Source organism: Stegostoma tigrinum, chromosome 1, assembly GCF_030684315.1.
Source record: "Stegostoma tigrinum isolate sSteTig4 chromosome 1, sSteTig4.hap1, whole genome shotgun sequence".
In the NCBI taxonomy this organism is placed as follows: Eukaryota; Metazoa; Chordata; class Chondrichthyes; order Orectolobiformes; family Stegostomatidae; genus Stegostoma; species Stegostoma tigrinum.
Window position 1 is genome coordinate 85,012,603 of NC_081354.1, and position 20,871 is coordinate 85,033,473.

At 42.5% G+C, this 20,871-nt stretch overlaps 1 pseudogene; it reads left to right on the forward strand.

Moving 5' to 3' along the window:
• The first annotated feature begins 14,789 nt into the window (after window positions 1-14,789).
• LOC125458847 (tyrosine-protein phosphatase non-receptor type 3-like) lies at window positions 14,790-16,625 on the forward strand (annotated as a pseudogene).
• Window positions 16,626-20,871: the final 4,246 nt, after the last annotated feature.

Sequence of the window (20,871 nt, forward strand, 5' to 3'; positions counted from 1 at the left end):
GGGCAAAGAACTGACAGATGGAATACAATGTAAGAAAGTGTGAGCTTATGCACTTTGCTAGGAAGGATAAAAGTATAGATTATTTTTTAATTGGGCAAGACTTAATATGAAGCATAAATAGACTTAAGAGTTTTAGTTCAGGGTTCTCTTAAGATTAATATGTAGATTCAGTTGATGGTTAGGAAGGCAAATACAATGCTAGCATTGATTTCAAGAGGGCTAGAATACAAGAGAGGAGATATAAGGCTGAGTCATGAAAAAGGCTCTGTTCAGACCATGTTTAGAATATAATGAGCAGCTTTAGAGCCTGTATCAAAAGAAGGATGTGTTGGCATTGCAGGAGATCCAGAGGTGGTATTTTTATGATCTACAAGAATAACTCCGGGGATGAAGGGATTGCACATTTTAAGCTGTTGACACCTCTGGGTCTGTATGCAATGGCGGTTAGAAGGTTTGGGAGGAGATCTGATTGAAGCTTAGAGAATACTGAGAGGCTTGGATATACTGGATGTGGAGAAGATGTTTCTACTAATGGGAGAGACTAGGACCTGAAGACATAGCCTCAAAGTGAAAGGACAATTCTTTAGAATTGAGATGAGGAGGAATCTCTTCAGCCAGAGGCTAGTAAATCTGTGGAACTCATTGCTGCAGAGGGCTGTGGAAGACAAGTCATTGAATGTTTTTAAGGCAGAAATAGATAGCTTCTTGATTAGTAAGGGGATCAAGAGTTACAAGGAGAAGGCTGGAGATTGAGCTTGAGAAACATATCAGCCACAATCAAATGGCAGATCAGATTGATGGGCCAAATGGCCTAATTCTACTCCTTTCTTTTATGACCTTTGAGATTTCTGATGGTCACAGCTAAAGTTTGTTGCAGTTTATTTTTAAAGCCACTTGTCTTATGTATTTCTGGAAGGTGAAATTGCAAATATGTCTTTCACCCAGATGTTTTATCATACATTATATCACGTGTGCAGTTTAGAATATAAGAACATATGAATTAGGAGCAGGAGGAGGCCATCCGGCCCCTCGAGCCTGCCCCGCCATTTAATAAGATCATGGCTGATCTTTTTGAGACTCAGTTCCACTTACCCGCCCACTCACCATAACCATGGTGGCTCAGTGGTTAGCACTGCAGCCTCACAGCACCAAGGACCCGGGTTCGATTCCAGCCTCAGGCGACTGTCTGTGTGGAGTTTGCACATTCTCCCTGTGTCTGCGTGGGCTTCCTTCAGGTGCTCCGGTTTCCTCCCACAGTCCAAAGATGTGCAGGTTAGGTGGATCGGCCATGCTAAATTGCCCATAGTGTTCAGGGGTGTGTGGGTTATAGGGGAATGGGTCTGGGTGGGATGCTTCAAGGGGCGGTGTGGACTTGTTGGGCCGAAGGGCCAGTTTCCACACTGTAGGGAATCTAATTTATTCTAACCCTTAATTCCTTTACTGTTTAAAAATGTATCCAGCCTTGCCTTAAAAACATTTCAACGCTTCAACGCTTCACTGGGCAGGGAATTTCACAGATTCACAACCCTTTGGATGAAGAAGTCCCTCCTGATCTCAGTCCTACATCTGCTTCCCTTTATTTTGAGGCTATGCTCCCTAGTCTGACTTTCACCTGCTAGCAGCAACAACCTCCCTGCCTCCACCTTATCTATTCCCTTCATAATCTTACATGTTTCTATAAGATCTCACTCATTCTTCTGAATTCCAGTGAGTATAATCCCAGTCTACTCAGTCTCTCCTCATAATCCAACTCTCTCAATTCTGGAATCAACCGACTGAATCTCCTCTGCACCCCCTCCAGTGCTAGTATATCTCTTCTCAAGTAAGGAGACCAAAACTGCACACAGTACTCCAGGTGTGGCCTCACCAGGACCCTATACAGCTGCAGCATAGCCTCCCTGTTTTTAAACTCCATCCCCCTAGCAATGGCAGACAAAATTCCATTTGCCTTTTCAATCACCTGCTGCACCTGCAATGGTACTTTCAGCGATTCATACACAAGGACACCCAAGTCCCTCTGCACAGCAGCGTGCTGCAATTCTTTACCATTTAAAACATAGTCCATTTCACTGTTATTCCTACCAAAATGGATGACCTCACACTTATAAACATTGTACTCCATCTGCCAGACCTTTGCCCCCTCACTTACACTATCAGTATCCCTCTGCAGACTTTCAGTGTCTTCTGCAATATAACTCACAAAAGATGGTTTCTGCTGAAGTGGTAATCAGCCTCCATTTTTGCAACAACAGGAGATTACGGTTCAGTTTTTGGATTATATCCCTTCATTTGAAGTGCTCCAGTTTGAAGTTTCTTGACAAATTTCAATACAATTGTGGGGATGGAGTGTGAGGGATGAGTTGCTGGAAATGCGGGAGGCATGGTCAATGGCGTTCTCGACCACTACGAGGGGGGATGTTGCGGTCCTTGAAAATTCTCTGTGGAATATTCTATGATCTCTCTTGGGACTGCGTACATCCACACAGCAATGTTCCAGAATGTCACTGAATTATATTCTCAGAAATTACATTTCCAGCGACATTTGCCTTGTGCGTCTTCTTTGAAAATAAATATCAAAAAAACAAAATAAACTGCCTTATTTAAAAGTTTAATACATCCGAAAGAAACTTGGAGGCAATAATCAGTTTCTAAGACAATTTGAAATCAGAACATAAGGACATAAGAAACAAGAGGACTACGCCATCCGGTCCTTTGAGTTTGCTCTGCCATTCAATAAGATCATGGCTGATCTTTTCGTGGACTCAGCTCCACTTAACCACCCTCTCACCATAATCCTTAATTCCTTTACTATTCAAAAAGTTATTTATCTTAGCCTTAAATACATTCAATAAGGAGACTCAACTACTTCGCTGGGCAGGGAATTCGACAGACTCACAACCCTCTGGGTGAAGAAGTCCCTCCTCAATTCAGCCCTTAATCTAGTTCCCCTAATTTTGAGGCTATGTCCCCTAGTTCTAGTTTCACCCACCAGAAGAAACAAAAGAAAGAAGAAACAACCTCCCTGCTTCTATTTTATCTATTCCTTTCAGAATTTTATAAGTTTCTATAAGATTGGCTCCTCATTCTTCTAAATTCCAATGAATATAATCCTAGCCTATTCAGCCTCTCCTCATAACCCAACCCTCTCATCTCTGGAACCAGCCTGGTGGATTTCCTCTGTGCTCCCTCCGGTGCCAGCACATCCTTTCTCAAGTAGGGAGACTGAAACTGCACATGGTTCTTTAAGTGTGGCTTCACTAGCACCCTACACAGCTGTAACTTAATCTCAGATAATAAAATGTGAGGCTGGATGAACACAGCAGGCCAAGCAGCATCTCAGGAGCACAAAAGCTGACGTTTCGGGCCTAGACCCTTCATCAGAGAGGGGGATGGGGGGAGGGAACTGGAATAAATAGGGAGAGAGGGGGAGGCGGACCGAAGATGGAGAGTAAAGAAGATAGGTGGAGAGGGTGTAGGTGGGGAGGTAGGGAGGGGATAGGTCAGTCCAGGGAAGACGGACAGGTCAAGGAGGTGGGATGAGGTTAGTAGGTAGCTGGGGGTGCGGCTTGGGGTGGGAGGAAGGGATGGGTGAGAGGAAGAACCGGTTAGGGAGGCAGAGACAGGTTGGACTGGTTTTGGGATGCAGTGGGTGGGGGGGAAGAGCTGGGCTGGTTGTGTGGTGCAGTGGGGGGAGGGGATGAACTGGGCTGGTTGAGGGATGCAGTGGGGGAAGGGGAGATTTTGAAACTGGTGAAGTCCACATTGATACCATATGGCTGCAGGGTTCCCAGGCGGAATAACAACTGCACCTCCCGGTCGCAAACCATTTCCACTCCCCCTCCCATTCTCTTGATGACATGTCCATCATGGGCCTCCTGCACTGCCACAATGATGCCACCCGAAGGTTGCAGGAACAGCAACTCATATTCCGCCTGGGAACCCTGCAGCCATATGGTATCAATGTGGACTTCACCAGTTTCAAAATCTCCCCTTCCCCCACTGCATCCCTCAACCAGCCCAGTTCATCCCCTCCCCCCACTGCACCACACAACCAGCCCAGCTCTTCCCCCCCACCCACTGTATCCCAAAACCAGTCCAACCTGTCTCTGCCTCCCTAACCGGTTCTTCCTCTCACCCATCCCTTCCTCCCACCCCAAGCCGCACCCCCAGCTACCTACTAACCTCATCCCACCTCCTTGACCTGTCCGTCTTCCCTGGACTGACCTATCCCCTCCCTACCTCCCCACCTACACCCTCTCCACCTATCTTCTTTACTCTCCATCTTCGGTCCGCCTCCCCCTCTCTCCCTATTTATTCCAGTTCCCTCCCCCCATCCCCCTCTCTGATGAAGGGTCTAGGCCCGAAACGTCAGCTTTTGTGCTCCTGAGATGCTGCTTGGCCTGCTGTGTTCATCCAGCCTCACATTTTATTATCTTGGAATCTCCAGCATCTGCAGTTCCCATTATCTCTGTAACTTAATCTCCTTGCTTTCAAACTCAATCCCTCCAGCAAGCAAGGTTAAAATTCCATTTGCCTTCTTAACTACCTGTTTTACCTGTAAGCCAACCTTCTGCAATTTATGCAGAAGGACACCCAGGTCCCTTTGCCCTGCACAATACTGCAATTTTTTTACCATTCCAGTAATAGTACCTTTTACTGTTATTCCTTCCAAAATGGATGACTTCACATTTATCAACATTGAATTCCATCTGCCAGACCTTTCCCCACTCACTTAAACTATCTACGTCCCTCTGCTAACTTTCAGAGCCCTCTGCACATTTTGCTCTGCCACTCACCTTACTGTCATCTGCAAACTTTGACACACTACATGTGGTCCCCAACTCCAAATCATTGATGTAAATTATAAACAATTGCAGTCCCAAAACTAATCGCTGAGATACATCAGCAGTCACTATTTGCCAACCAGAAAATATTTATCCCTATTCTTTGTTTCCTGTTAATTTACCAATCCTCGATCCACGCTAATACATTGCCTATAACACCGTGCACCTTTATCATTTTTAGCAGCTTTTACTGCAGCACCTTGTCAAATGCCTTTTGGAAATTCAAATACACCACATCCTCTGGCTCCCCATTGTCTACCACACTCGTGGCGTCTTCATAGAATTCCACCATATTAGTCAAGCATGACCTGCCTTTCATGAACCCATGCTGCGTCTGTCCAATGGGACAATTTCTATTTAGATATCTTGCTATTTTTTTCCTTAATGGTAGATTCAAGTATTTTCCCCACTACAGAAGTAAAGCTAACCAGACTATAACTCCCCATCTTTTGTCTACCGCCTTTTTTGAACAGTAACATCACATTGGGTTTTTTTCCAAACAGCTAGAACTGTTTCAGAGTCCAATGGATTTCAGAAAATTACCACAAAGCATTTGTTATTACTCCCACCATCTCTGTTAGTACCCTGGGATCCAGTCCATCAGGGCCAGGAGACGTGTTTACCTTTAGCTCCATTGCTCCTGAGGTGCTGCTTGGCCTGCTGTGTTCATCCAGCTCCACACTTTGTTATCTTGGATTCTACAGCATCTGCAGTTCCCATTATCACAGCTTCCCTAAATTTATCTCTTTTATGAAAATAATCTTGCTAGATCCTCACCTACCTTAGACTCCTTGTCATCAATTATTGCCGGGTTCTTTGTGTCCTCCACTGTGAAGACCGATACAATATATCTGTTCAATACCTGAGCTATTTCCTCATTTCCCATTCTTAAATTCCCCTTCTCATCCTGTAAAGTACCAACGTTTACCTTAGCCACTCTTTGCTTTTATACATTTTTGAACCTTTCACTGTTGGTCTAGAAATTGTGAGCTATTTTAGTCTCATAATTTATCTTAGTTTGCTTTACAGCCTTTTTTGTGGCTTTTTGTTGCCCTGTAAAGTTTTCCCAATCTTCTAGTTTCCCACTGGTCTTTGCTAATTTGTATGCCTTGTCTTTCAATTTGAAAGCGTCCCTTGTTTCCCTAGACATCCATGGCTGATTACAACTTTTCTTACAGTCCTTCCTTTTCACTGTTATATATTTGCACTGAGTTCTTTGAAAAATTGTTTTGAAAGTCTTCCACTGTCCCACCTTAAAGTCTTTGCTTCCAGTTGACTTTAGCCAACTACTCCCTCATCCTATTGTAGTCTCCTTTGTTTAAGCACAGGACCTGTTATTGGATTTTATCTTCTCACATTCCATTTGTATTTGAAATTCAACCATACTGTGATCGCTCTTTCCAAGAGGATCCCTAACAGAGATCATTAATTTTTCACGTCTCATTCCACAGAACCAGATCTAGGATAGCTTCCTCCCTCTTCAGTTCTTTTACATACTGTTCAAGAAAACTATTGCAGATACATTCAATGAACTCCTCCTCAAGACCACCTTGACCCACTTGATTCGACCAATCGATATATAGATTAAAATCCCCCATGATAATTGTTGTACCATTTTTACAGGTATTAATTACTTCTTCGTTTTTTACCCGCCCCAATGTGATGTTATTATTTACTGTCCTGTAGACTACGCCTATCAGTGACTTTTTCTTTTTAGAATTTCTAATTTCCACCCAAATAGATTCAATCTTATTCTCCATAGAACCTACATCATCTCTCACTACAGCCCTGACGTCGTCCTTAAATACCAGAGCAACACCACCTCCCTTACTTTCCTGCCTGCCCTTCCGAATAGTCTGGATATTTAATTCCCATTTGTGACTATCCTACAATCTAGTCTCTGAAATGGCTACAAAATCATACTCATTTGCAAAATGTTGTGCTGATAGATCACCTACCTTGTTTTAAATGCTACAAAGCAGTTAGGCAAAATGCCTTTATGCTAGTTTTATACCTTCTTTTTGAATTTTAACATCTCTGTTAATATTATCTCCTGAATTTGCTTGCTCTTAACTTTCTTCATCGTCCTTGATATTATTAAACTCTCCTGCATAAATGTTGCCCTTCTGTTTTCTTTTCTATTTCCTGTTATATTTCCTGCTGTTTTCCTCTTCTCTTCCCCCCATTTCACTAGTTTAATGTCCTAGTGACCACCCTATTTATCCTTTTCATTAGAACACTGGTTCTAGATCTGTTCAGGTGGAGACCACCCCAATGGTCCAGATCCATCTTGTTCCAAAACTGATGCCAATGCCCCATGAAATAGAACTCCTTTTGCCCGCACCATGCCTTTAGCCGTATGTTTACCTCCCTAATTTTCTTATCCCTATGGCAATTTGTGCATGGCTTAGATAATAATACAGAATCTATAACCCTGAGGACCTGTTCCTTAATTTTGTTCCTAGCTCTTGATAATCCCCAAACAGGTCCTCCATCCTAGCCTTGCCTATGTTCTTTGTCCCAGTGTGACCCACAACAACTGGATCCTTGCCCTCCCATTCCAATACTCTTTCAAACCAGTCAGAGGTGTCCCTCACCCTGGCACTGGGCAGGCAATACACCATGTGGGACTCTCGATCCTGCTTGCAAAGGATGCGATCCATCCCCCTAGTTATAGAGTCCCCTACACTTATCACTTGTCTTTTTCTTACCCCCCCCCCCTTGAATGGCCTCCTGTACATTGGTGCAATGGACAGTTAGCGCATCTTTCCCACAGCTCTTAAACTTAACCTTACAGGGAGCAAGTACCTTGTACCTGTTGGACAAGGTCAAGAGCTGAGGTTACTCAGTTTCTGAATTCAGGATTCCCCCTAATTACCTCATTTGCAGTCACATCCTGCTGCTCTGATCACTGGCTAAATTTGATGTACTTAATCTACCAGGTGTGACTACCTTCTGAAACAAAGCAACCAGGTAACTCTCTCCTTCCTGGATGTTAGTAAGTGTTTGAAACTCAGATTCCAGCTCATCAATTCTGAGCTGAAGCTCCTCCAGCAAACACTCTCTCCAGATGTAGTCACTGCAGCTTGCAATGGGGTCTGCCATTTCCCATACGGCTACAGCACATTACCTGCTCAGCCATCTCTACTCAGTTAATGAAATTATTAGTTAGTTAATCTCCAGTAAGTTAAGTTATTTATTAATCTTGGAGTGTCCTTTCTAAATTTAGAGCAGCTTGCCACCTGCCAATCAGGTCACAAAGGTATAGAACAATGCTGATCAGAATGGACGGTGGCTCAGTGGTTAGCACTGCTGCCATACAGTGCCAAGGACCTGGGTTTGAATGTAGGCTTTGGTGATTCTCTGCATGGAGTTTGCACATTTTCCCCATATCTGTGTGGGTTTCCTACAGGAGCTCTGGGTTCCTCCCACAGTCCACAGATGTGCAGATTAGGTGGATTGGCCAAGCTGAATTGTCGATTCTATCCAAGGATGTGCAGGCTAGGCAAGTTAGCTGTGGAGACATGCAATGTTGCAGGGATGGGGCTGATTTGGAGGGATGCTCTTTGGAGGGTGGACATAAACTTGATGGGCTGAATGGCCTGCTTCCACACAGTAGGGATTCTATCATGCCTATCAGTAGCGAATACTACAGCTCACTAACACATGGACTAATCTTCTTGTTTGCCCCATAGGACACCTAACTCAGGAATCAATTTTCAAAATTGGACTGAATGAACTCTGTGTTTACAGCAATGTATTTATTTTTAATTAAAATAAAGTCCCTTAGAGTTTGCTTCATCACAATTTTCAAGTCTTCCCTCGAAGGCTGTGGAGATCCTGTTGAATTCTATTTAATATGTTTGTCATGAAAGCATAATTTGAATGCCAAGTTAAGAGCCTCCGAGGTAAGATTGTAAAATTCAGCAAGAGATATGGACTACAACATCTGGCCAGCATTATGATCCAATTATTCAATGGATCATTTGTTAAGAACAAAATTTCCAGCGCACATGAGCTCCTGATACTTTGATACACTGTTTCTTGTTATTTTATCTGTTTGTCTATTGCATGTGACTGGATTAATTTTCTTAAACTAACTTTAATACACTACAATTTGATTTTATGCAACAACTTTTAAGGGACTAAAATGTCCCAAGGCACTTCAGAGTATTAGAAAACAAAGTATGCAAAATAAAGCTAGGACATAAAGAGTGCTTAAGGAAAATGTCTGAAATCTTAGACAAAGAGGCTGGTTTTAAGGAGTATCTTAAAAGGGGGAAAGCAAGGTAGGGAAATATGGAAACATAGGAAACAAGAGACAATAATCAAAGGTGAAGGCACTAAAATAATTGTGCGCAGGAGGCCTGAATTAAAGAAGCACAAATACTTTGAGTTGTGGGGCAGGAGGAGATTGCAGTAAAAGGGACAGTAAGACTATGAAAATGCGGTAAGAATTTTAACCACAAGACCATAAGACCTAGGAGTGGAAGTAAGGCCATTTGGCCCATCAAGTCCACGCTGCCATTTAAATCATGGCTGATGGGTATTTCAACTCCACTTCCCTGCACTCTCCCCATAGCCCTTGATTCCTTCTGAGATCAAGAACTTGTCGATCTCTGCCTTGAAGGCATCCAACGTCCCGGCCTCCACTACACTCCATGGTAATGAATTCCACAAGCCCACCACTCTCTGGCTGAAGAAATGTCATCTCATTTCCGTTTTAAATTACCCCTTCTAATTTTAAGGCTGTGCCCACGGGTCCGAGTCTCCCCGCCTAACGGAAACAGCTTCCTAGCGTCCACCCCTTCTAAGCCATATATTATCTTGTAAGTTTCTATTAGATCTTCCCTCAACCTTCTAAACTCTAATGAGTACAATCCCAGGACCCTTAGCCGTTCATCATACGTTAAACCTACCATTCCAGGGATCATCCATGTGAATCTCTCGCTGGATACGCTCCAGTGCTAGTATGTCCTTCCTGAGGTGTGGGGCCCAAAATTGGACACAGTATTCTAAATGGGGCCTAACTAGAGCTTTGTAAAGCCTCAGAAGCACATCGCTGTTTTTATATTCCAACCCTCGAGATAAATGACAACATGACATTTGCTTTCTTAATTACGGACTCTACCTGCAAGTTAACCTTTAGAGAATCCTGGACCAACACTCCCAGATCCCTTTGTACTTCTGCTTTGCAAATTTTCTGACCGTTTAGAAAATAGTCTATGCCTGTATTCTTTTTACCAAAGTGCAAAACCTCACATTTACTCACATTGAATTTCATCAGCCATTCCCTGGACCACTCTCCTAAACTGTCCAAATCTTTCTGCAGCTTCCCCACCTCCTCAGTACTACCTGCCTGTCCACCTATCTTTGTATCATCGGCAAACTTCGCCAGAATGCCCCCAGTCCCTTCATTCAGATCATTTATGTATAAGGTGAACAGCTGCGGCCCCAACGCAGAACCCTGCAGGACACCACTCGTCACCGGTTGCCATTCCAAAAAAGAGCCTTTTATCCCAACTCTCTGCCTTCTGTCAGACAGCCAATCCTCAACCCAAGCCAGTAGCTCACCTTGAACACCATGGGCCCTCACCTTGCTCAGCAGCCTCCCGTGAGGCACCATATCAAAGGCCTTTTGGAAGTCTAGATAGATAATATCTACTGGGTTTCCCTGGTCTCACATACTTGTTACCTTTTCAAAGAATTCTAACAGGTTTTTCAGGCACAACCTCCCCTTACTAAATCCTTGCTGATTTGTTCTAATCTGACCCTGCACTTCCACGAATTTAGAAATCTCATCCTTGACAATGGATTCTAGAATTTTACCAACTACCGAGGTTAGGCTATTCGGCCTATAATTTTCCATCCTTTGCCTTGATCCTTTCTTAAGCAAGGGAGTTACAACAGCAATTTCCAATCATCTGGGACTTTCCCTGGCTCCAGTGACTTTTGAAAGATCATGACCAAAGCCTCCGCTATTTCCTCAGCCACCTCCCTCAGAACTCTAGGATGTAGCCCATCAGGGCCATGAGATTTATCAATTTTTAGACCTTTTAGCTTTTCTAGCACTTTCTCTTTTGTAATGTCTACCATACTCAACTCTGCCCCCTGGCTCTCCCTAATTGTTGGCATACTACTCATGTCTTCCACTGTGAAGACTGACGCAAAGCACTTATTAAGTTCTTCAGCTATTTCCTTATCTCCCATCACTAGGCTTCCAGCATCAATTTGGAGCGGCCCAATATCTACTTTTGCCTCTCGTTTGTTTCTTATGTATTGAAAGAAGCTTTTACTATCATTTCTAATATTACTACCTAGCCTACCTTCACATATGATCTTCTCCTTCCTTATTGCTCTCTTTGTTATCCTCATTGCTTGACCAGGAGCTGGTGATGGTCAGCAAGTATGGTCAATAAATACATTGCATTTGGTGTAGTTTACGAAACAGCCAACAGAGTTGTGAGTTACATTAAGTTTATTGACTGGAACATTGGTGATTATTTGGGATGGTTTGGGAATGGGATACTGAGATTGCATAATCATCCATGATTGTATTGAATGATGGTTAAGGCTTGAAGGGCTGAATGGCCTGCATTGAAATGATAAAGTCTAGACATGACGAAAGGGATGAATGAGGATTTCTCTGCAGAAGACTCAGAAGTGATGTCTGGCTTTGCCCTGAAAGTGGCAACAGGCAATCTTCTTTTGGTACAAATGAGGGCAAAAGTTCATCTCATAATCAAATGTGGCAGTGAAGTTGCAAACAGGCTAGGTTAATCACTATATTAACAGGTAGAGCAGTGAAGTCAAGAGTTAGGGAATTGAGCTTGAATGGAACAGGACTGGGCCTTTCAGCCCCATGAGCTTCTGTCATTCACTGGGAGCATGACTAATCCAAAATTCCTAACATCCATTTTCCTGCCTTTTCCCCACAACCTTTATTCCCTGACTGATCAAAAATCCATCTATCTCAGCCTTAAATATACACAAGGACTCTCCCCACCCCCCGCCCCACTCTCTGTGACTGCTCTCAGTGACAATACTGTATTTACTGTTCCAAAAACAACGTCAATCATGCCAATATTTAGTTTCTCCTCAGCTAGCAACAAATTGCCAAATAGTTCTTTTCTGCTTTAGATCCTTTCCCACATCTAGTGGCATTCAAGGGAGACTAAACATATGCTTATTCCTGTTTCCAATTAATAAGTTCATCAGTCTGAAAATTTAGTAACGGGGAGAATTTAAGACCTGGTAGTGAGTGACATCAGCGTGCATGTGAAAATCAACATGTTACTTTCAAATGATGTGACTGAGGGACAGCATGGCATTGAGAAATAAGATGGCACCAGAAACAGATCTTTGGAGAACAAATGTAGTGGTGCAGGAGATGAAGGAGGAGCCATTGTAAGTGATACTCTGGCTGCAGGCAAAATAAGGAGGGAAAGTTTACCTTACATTGTCATAGTCATATAGACTGTTGTTTCTGACTTTAAGAGGTGGTTTGGCACTTTGGTACGGATAGACAACTAGAATGTTAAAAATTAGAGCAATTCAAGATTGGAGCTCCTGGACAGTTTTGCAAGTTAATAATACTTAAGGACTTGAGAGCAAAGGAAGTTTGGAGATGGGGCAATGGTTTGAAGGAAAGTAAGTTGTTTAGGAGGTAAAGAATGATGATGGTAAATGTAAAGGAAAGTGAAACAACCATTAGCAATATCAGATAACATGGGGAACAGGAAAGAAGATTGGTACTCATTTTGTGAAAATAAGAGATGGATCTTATGGACTAGATGCGCTGAAAACAGGAAAAGAAAGGAAACAGGAAAGAAACTAGAAAAATATGTAAATTCAGGCAAAATCGTGGAGCTTTGTCCAAGTGCACTAGTGCTAGGTTTGCGATTCATAAGAACACTGGGAGCACCAGAATAAATAACCAACTTAAGGGAAGGTTAAGCGGTGAGTGTGTATATCCAAATTTCAATGGTTACCTGAATTTCAAATTCATGAAAGCGCCCTATTATTTGTTTAGGCTGTAAAGTTCCTAATTCTTGGGAAATGAACATGATCAATTCCAATCTAAAGTTCACAAGTAGCCCTCACTATAAAATGTTCTATAATCTGCTACTAAGTAGATTGTGAATTGTTGAAATGATAATGAGATGCCACATACCTGTTTGATGTGGGAAATGGAAATATCAACAGGAAATATCAGCTGGAAACTTGCTTAAAATCTGATGCATCCCAGATATTAAGTGTGTCAAAAATAAAAATTGTGTAGGTCTTATACAAATAAAACTGTTGGAGATGCAAGATTGAGCTAAAAGTAAACTTGGGATATGGATAAATGATTATAAAATTTAATTTATACTTAAAACATATTTAATTTAGTTTTATAATTTTGCTGCCAGATACATTTAACATTTGATCAATTTTATTCTAGGAGATAAATCCCAAAGTGCAGGAAAACAGCTCCATTTATAGTAAATTTAAAATTCACTGCAAGGGAAAAGTCAATTCTCAAGTATGGAATGTATTATCTTGGGGATTGCTCAGTATGTGCTGGTGGATTGCTGGCATTTTAAACAGTAATGTGTGTGTTTCCTGATATTTTATACCCTACCATAATTCTACATGAAGGAGAACCTGTTGGAGGTGCTGTCTTTCACATGAAGATTAAGCCAAAGTCCTACTTGTCTTCTTCGGTGGTCTTAAAGATTCCATGGCATTGTTCCAAAAAGGTTAGAGGAGTTCTCCTAGTGTCCTAGCCAATATGTATCATACAACCTACGTTACTAAAAGAAACAGATTATCTCATGGCTGTTTGTGCATCCCTGCTGTGTACAGTTTTGGCAGCAGCAACTCCCTCCATTGCTGGAATGACTATACTTCAAAGGTATTTCATTTGCTATGCATTGCTTTGGGCATCCCTGAAGTGGGGAAAAAACACTGAGGCTTGGGAGGTCTCACATTTTCAATGAGCAGATGAGAGATACATGGGAATGAGCAAACAGGTGAAATCCATTCAGCTCCTCCAGCATGGTGTGACAAAGGGGACCCTCTAATGATGCGGCGGTAGTGTCCCAACTCCTGGATCTGGAGGATTGTATTCAAGCCCTATCTGCTCCAGAGGTGTGTAATAATGTCTCTGAAAGTTTGATTAGAAAAATAGGATAATTTTATTTAAAACGGTGTGACATTTCAAACGAGGAGGTGACACTCTAGTGATGTTGTCAATGGATTATTAACTCAGAAACTCAATTAATGTTCTGGGGCTTTGGTTCAAATCCTGCTATGGTGAAATCATTTGCCTACACCCATACTAGTCGAAAAATTCCTGATTTTGGAAGCTAAGCAGACTCATGCCTGGTTAGTACTTGGATAGGAGACAGCCTGGGAATAGCTTGTACAGTAGGCTTAATTGAAGGTCTCTTGTGATACAGAGGGGAGTCGTACCCCTGGACTGAGTTACTGGTGTTCAAGCTCCACTTGCTCCAGAAATGTGTAATAACATCTCTGAATTGGTTGGTTAGAAAAATAGTTTTTTTATATGTACTGTGATATTTGATTAGGCCATAAAAACATAGAAAATAGGTGCAGGAGTAGGCCATTCGGCCCTTCAAGCCTGAACCATCATTCAATACAATCATGGCTGATTATGCAATCTCAGTGTCCCATTCCCACACTCTCCCCATACCCCTTGATCCCTTTAGCCGCAAGGGCCATGCCCAGTTCCCTCTTGAATATATCTAATGAACTGGCCCTGACAGCTTCCTATGGGAGAGAATTGCACAGGTCCACGATTCTCTGAGTGAAATTCTTCTTCATCTCCGTCTTGAATGGCTTTCCCCTTATTCTTAGACCATGACCCCATGGTCTAAGATGTGCCCAACACTGGGAACGTTCTTCCCACATATAGTCTGACCAGTCCCATCAGGATTTTATATGTTCTCTGAGATACACCCCACCACCACCTCAAGTCTTCTAAATTCCAGAAAATACAGACCTAGTCGATCCAGTCTTTTCTCATACAGCAATTTACAGACCTTCAAAGTTAATAAGCATGATGTCGCTCAAGTTCTGTTGGATGTGAACTATAAACACCTGGACTTAATTGAAGAGGAATATTTTGATTCACAATTACAGATGCCTCAATAGAATTTCCAAGGTGGCTTGAAGCTCGGAAACAACTTAAAGGAAGTGCAATAAATTTGCAAGTGAGATTTTTTATTGTAATAGACCCAAATTCTCTACAGCAAGAACAGAAAAGGCACTTTTAATTTTTACAACTGAAAAAGGCATTTTATTGATGGAAGGTTACCTTTTCCTCACAATAAAGTAGCCTTGCCTGAACATGTGTAGCCCTGCCTGAACTCCGAAAATACAACCCTTCTGAGTATCATCTTAGTTATGTAGAAAACATCCATTTAATGTTTGTTAAAAACCAAGGATTTCAAACCAATGTGATATCTTTGCACAAAATAACACAGTGATCTGAAACAATCAGAGTCAAAACTTGATTTCTTAAGTAGAGCAAAAACTCTTGGGTTTTATGGAGTGGAATTGCACAATGCAAGGGATCAAGACAATTTGGAGAAAAAAGATTGGGATATCCACTGAAGGGCTATGTGTCTCTTGAAATATGGCTTGAATCAGTTTTTTTATCCCTGGGTAAACATAAAAATTTCTTTCAAGGGGAAATGTTTCTTCATTCAGCTCAGAAAGAAACCAAATGGATCTCAAGTGTTATTGGATTTAGGTGCTTAATTAGAGAGTATGTAAAATTCTTTGGAAATCATGTGTAGAGCATCGTACATTCTTTTAAGCAAAGGAGCCAATACCTCAAGAGAAAAAAAAATCACAAACTCATGCAATTCCACACAAACCAGAACAGGATTATTAACAATAATTTCTATTATCAAGCCATTGGTGTGGAATCCAATATGAAGAGTGGACAATCTAGTTGAACAGTTGGGAACCAGAAATTTGCCTTCGCACTCTCGCCCACCTAAACCTAATTGGCCACGTACAAGATTTAGACACGGTGCTCAAAAGCCAAGACTTTCTTTCATAGATAACCTTCTTACTGAGGTGGCATATATCACAGAGTGAAAAAGTCTTTTATAACTATAGGACAAACATTCCAGCCCTTGAAAATAAGCAAAATACGGCGGCCTGTCCAAAGCATGCATCACATACCTGGCCAGAAAAACATTTACCAAAGATAGTTGCAGGGGATGAAATAAAACAATAGTTCTCACACTACATCAAAAGACAGTGGCAATCATTCATGCATTCAGTGAATTGTGCAGAAACTATTATACTTTGTGATGATCACCTTTCTGTGTCTGCTTGTCACTCACTGGATGGTGTTGACTTGCAGTTCCTTGAGGCTTATGACCTTAAAGCACAAAGAGCAAATCTGGATGAAACAAACCCCTGCCAATATTAAAACTGATCTGGCAAATAGTGATAATGGCTTTGTTTGCATTCGCATGACGCCTGATGGAGGAAAAAAGTTTAATTTCAAATTAAAGGATGAAGTTGATCAGAAAATGCCCCTTATTGTGTTAAGAGTAAGCCCAGGATCATTCAGCTGATGTGTGTGCACTGTAACTGAATGACGGCGATCAGATTTTGTTGATTAATGGCAGAAACATCTCTGAACATGCTCATGACCAAATTGTAATGTTCATGAAAGCAAGATCATGGCTGGTCTACATCTCATTTCATTCACTTCAGTTCATCTACCTTAATACATTTTTGCCTTCAAAATTTTAGCTGCCACATATTTGCAGATCCTAAATGGTGTTACTCTGTGGAAAGCATTGCCTTTCTCTGTACACTTCATGAGTCCCCTTCTGCTAACTTTGGCAGCTCATTCTTAATTCTGTTCCTACCTTGCCACTTCCTGATGTACTTTATCCCTAAAACTGCCTCTGGTGTGGACATACATGATCAAAAGCTGGCAACAGTGATAATGAATCAGAAAGTGTGATGCAAATATAAATGGTCCCTCAGCCTTTCTATTACAGAAGCAAGATGGATAAACACACTTTGGATATATTTTCAATAGTTTCAAATATCAGATAAATATCATGTAAGTCTGCTATTGGAGAAATAGTAGGTGCAATTAATATTCCCCAAAGGAAAAAGAGGAGAACATTAAAGATCACTCATTGCTTGGGTGTCTTTAACTGAACCCATACTGCTCAGGATGGGATCTTCAAGCTGTGCAACATTTAGAAATTTGAAGGATTCTTATTTAAATCTTGCACCTCGACAGTGAACCTATAGTGGACTACTTTGGTCTAAAATCATAATTGTTTTCTGAAGTTTGCCAGAATAATTGGCAGCAATGACTTGTGACCCGAGGGCAGAGCATGAGAACAGTTTTTTAACAACTTAACTTCACGATGATAGGCTCTGCAAAAGTTAAAGGTAGGTCAGACATAATTATCAATTAATATCTGCTGATGGAAGAGGAAACAAAAGAGGTAGTAGATGTGTGTAGGGAAAGAGTGTGGCTGTAATTTTTACTTCTGGTTGAAGAGCACAGTTGTTACAATTTCCAGCTCTACAAATAGTACCAGGGGCAAAGCGCCCTAGAGCACCAGTTTTTTTTGGTCTGGGACAGAGCTAGACTCTTGACGGAATCCCCGAAAACAATGCAGACACTGCCAAGCATAGAGGCAGGCTGGGCAGAAGGTATATCTTGGCATTTCAGTATAGTGTTGAAATTTTAAAATAATCAATACCAAAAAGAAGTGCTACAACCTTCACCCCTTACTTCTACAAATTCCACACGCCCAGCCATCCCACTCACACACCTCCCAAGGCCCCCCACATTTTTCATGCCAAACTGTCAACCATCCAGTTCCCACCCACCATTGTCCATCATTGCCTTCCTTTATGACATTTAGTAAACCCTATCTCTTGAACAAAGTTTATGTGGCTTTGTCCATACTTGGTTTTACAATGTTCCCATGAAACTTCTTTGGAATTTTCATTCTGTTCAATCTGCCATGAGAATATCACTGTTGTTGAACTTGGAGTTATCATGACCTTCCACATGAAGCCTGACATTTGCTTACAATGGGTGTGAAAGGAGCAGTACATGAGGGTCTGACTGGATTGGTGGGCTAGAATCTGACAGATCAGGGTTGGTTGAAGTGTGTTGTGGGGGCTGGAGGGAACACAAGTTGAATCAAGACAGTGAAATCTCACTATCTGATTCTACCCCATTTTTCACCGCTATCTTCTCTACCCTGTGTAGAAGGCATGTTCAGCTGCTATCTTTCCATCAAAATAAATGGATTGATTTTAAGTCCTTTCAACTGACAAAAAATGAGGTGAGCAAGTAGTTAAGTCAAATCAGAAGATTTTAATCTTTTGCTCTGATCTGTCTGGCTGTAATTGATTGGGTGAGGTGAGGGCAGATAGATTTTAACTCGCTTAAATGTGAGGCATTGCATTTTGGTAAAGCAAACAAGAGCGGGGCTCTGACAAATAATAATAGGGTTGTAGAACAGAGACCAGCATTTGCCTCATTAAGATGTTGTTTAGCACATTTGCATTCATTGCTCTGACCATTGAGTATGGTTGGGACGTCATGTTGAGGTTGTGCTGGAATACTGTGTGTAGTTCTGATCGCTCTGTTTAGAGAAAGGATATTATTAAACTAGAGATGGCTCAGAGAAAATTTCTCAGGATGTTGCCAGGAATGGAGGGTTTGAGTTATAAAAATAGGCTGGTTAGACTGGAACCTTTTTTTCACTGGAGTGCAAGAGATTGAGGGTGATGTATAGAGATTGATAAAATCTTGAGGGGCATAGATAAGGTGAATAGCAAAGGTCTGTTCCCATGGGTGGGGAGTTCAAACTAGGGGGCATAGTTTTAAAGTGAAAGGAGAAAAATTTAAAAAGAACCTGATGGGCAATATTTTTACAGAGTTGTGCGTGTGTGAACCTCCGGAGGACATGGTGGATGCAGGTACAATTACAATATTCAAAAGACATTTGGATAAGTACATGAATGGGAAATATTTGGAGGGACATAGGCCAAATGCAGGCAGGTGGGACTAGTTTAGTTTGGAACGTGGTGGGTGTGGGCTAGTTGGACCAAAGGGGCAGTTTCCATGATTCTGACTGTGCTCCTTTATATATACTAATGAGGCTGTGAAGATATGTTAACCTGAAACCCGAATGGAGGCCTAATGGCTGTAGAATTACTCAAGAACAATGGATCTGATCAGAAGAAATCCAGAAAGGGTAGTCTTTTGAAGTGCTATACCCTTAGCTCTGATTTCGTCAAAACTGACAAATGGCCATGGTACAGCTTCGTGATGCATGACTTTTCCGGGCAGTAAAATGGAATAGTTTGTAAAACAGGTATCCCATCCTAATGGATGGCTAATTTCATGTCCGTTTAGTTAGGTTTGAACTATCTCCATTTGTGTTAGTGCTTCTGCCTCTGTTGGCAAGAATATATGACTCCCTGTCCAAGTTTCATTGCACCCTGACTGGGATTTCCTTTCCAGCGCATTTGCCTTGTGCAATGACCTGTTTCCATAGGAACCCTAACAGCAGTCTTCTTCTTTGGCTGGACAGCCACTAGCCACTGACTACCCAGCTCTTTAGAAGATCAATGAAACCAGCATCCCTCATCAACACACATACTGCACCATCCACCCAAACAGCCTGCTTCTGTGAAATTTGAGCCTATTATGGATTCTATTTGTATTGGTCCTGGGGTAAGGAATTTCTTTTTGTTTAACAACATAATTTTGGCACGGAAGGAATGTATCACATTTTGTAGATGTTGAGGTGAATGGAGAATATTTTACCTCAGTTTAAAGGTGCAATTCCTTACCAAGATAACGAAGTGTGAAGCTGGATGAGCACAGCAGTCCAAGCAGCATCTCAGGAGCACAAAAGGTGATGTTTCGGGCATAGACCCTTCATCAGAGAGGGGGATGGGGAGAGGGTTCTGGAATAAATAGAGAGACAGGGGGAGGCAGACCGAAGATGCAGAGAAAAGAAGATAAGTGGAGAGGAGAGTATAGGTGGGGAGGTAGGGAGGGGATAGGTTATTCCAAGGAAGACGGACAGGTCAAGGAGGTGGGATGAGGTTAGTAGGTAGGAAATGGAGGTGTGGCTTGAGGTGGGAGGAAGGGATAGGTGAGAGGAAGAACAGGTTAGGGAGGTGGGGACAGGTTGGTCTGGTTTTGGGATGCAGTGGGGGGAGGGGGCAAGCTGGGCTGGTTTTGGGATGCAGTGGGGGAAGGCGAGATTTGGAAGCTGGTGAAGTCCACATTGATACTATTGGGCTGCAGGGTTCCCAAGTGGAATCTGAGCTGCTGTTCCTGCAACCTTCGGGTGGCATCATTGTGGCACTGCAGGAGGCCCATGATGGACATGTCGTCTGAGAAATGGGAGGGGGAGTTGAAATGGTTCGCGACTGGGAGGTGCCGTTGTTTATTGCGAACCGAGTGGAGGTGTTCTGCGAAGCGGTCCCCAAGCCTCCTCTTGGTTTCCCCAATGTAGAGGAAGCCACACCGGGTACAGTGGATACAGTATACCACATTGGCAGATGTGCAGGTGAACATCTCTTTAATATGGAAAGTCATCTTGGGGCCTGGGATAGGGGTGAGGGAGGAGGTGTGGGGGCAAGTGTAATACTTCCTGTGGTTGCAGGGGAAGGTGCCAGGTGTGGTGGGGTTGGAGGGAAGTGTGGAGCAGACAAGGGAGTCATGGAGAGAGTGGTCTCTCCGGAAGGCAGACAAGGGTGGGGATGGAAAAAATGTCTTGGGTGGTGGGATCGGATTGTAGATGGCCCAAGTGTCAGAGGATGATGCGTTGTATTCGGAGGTTTGTGGGGTGGTATGTGAGAATGAGGGGGATCCTCTTGGGGCGGTTGTGGCGGGCGCGGGGTGTGAGGGATGTGTTGCGGGAGACACGGTCAAGGGCGTTCTCGACCACTGTGGGGGGAAAGTTGCGGTCCTTGAAGAATGTGGACATCTGGGATG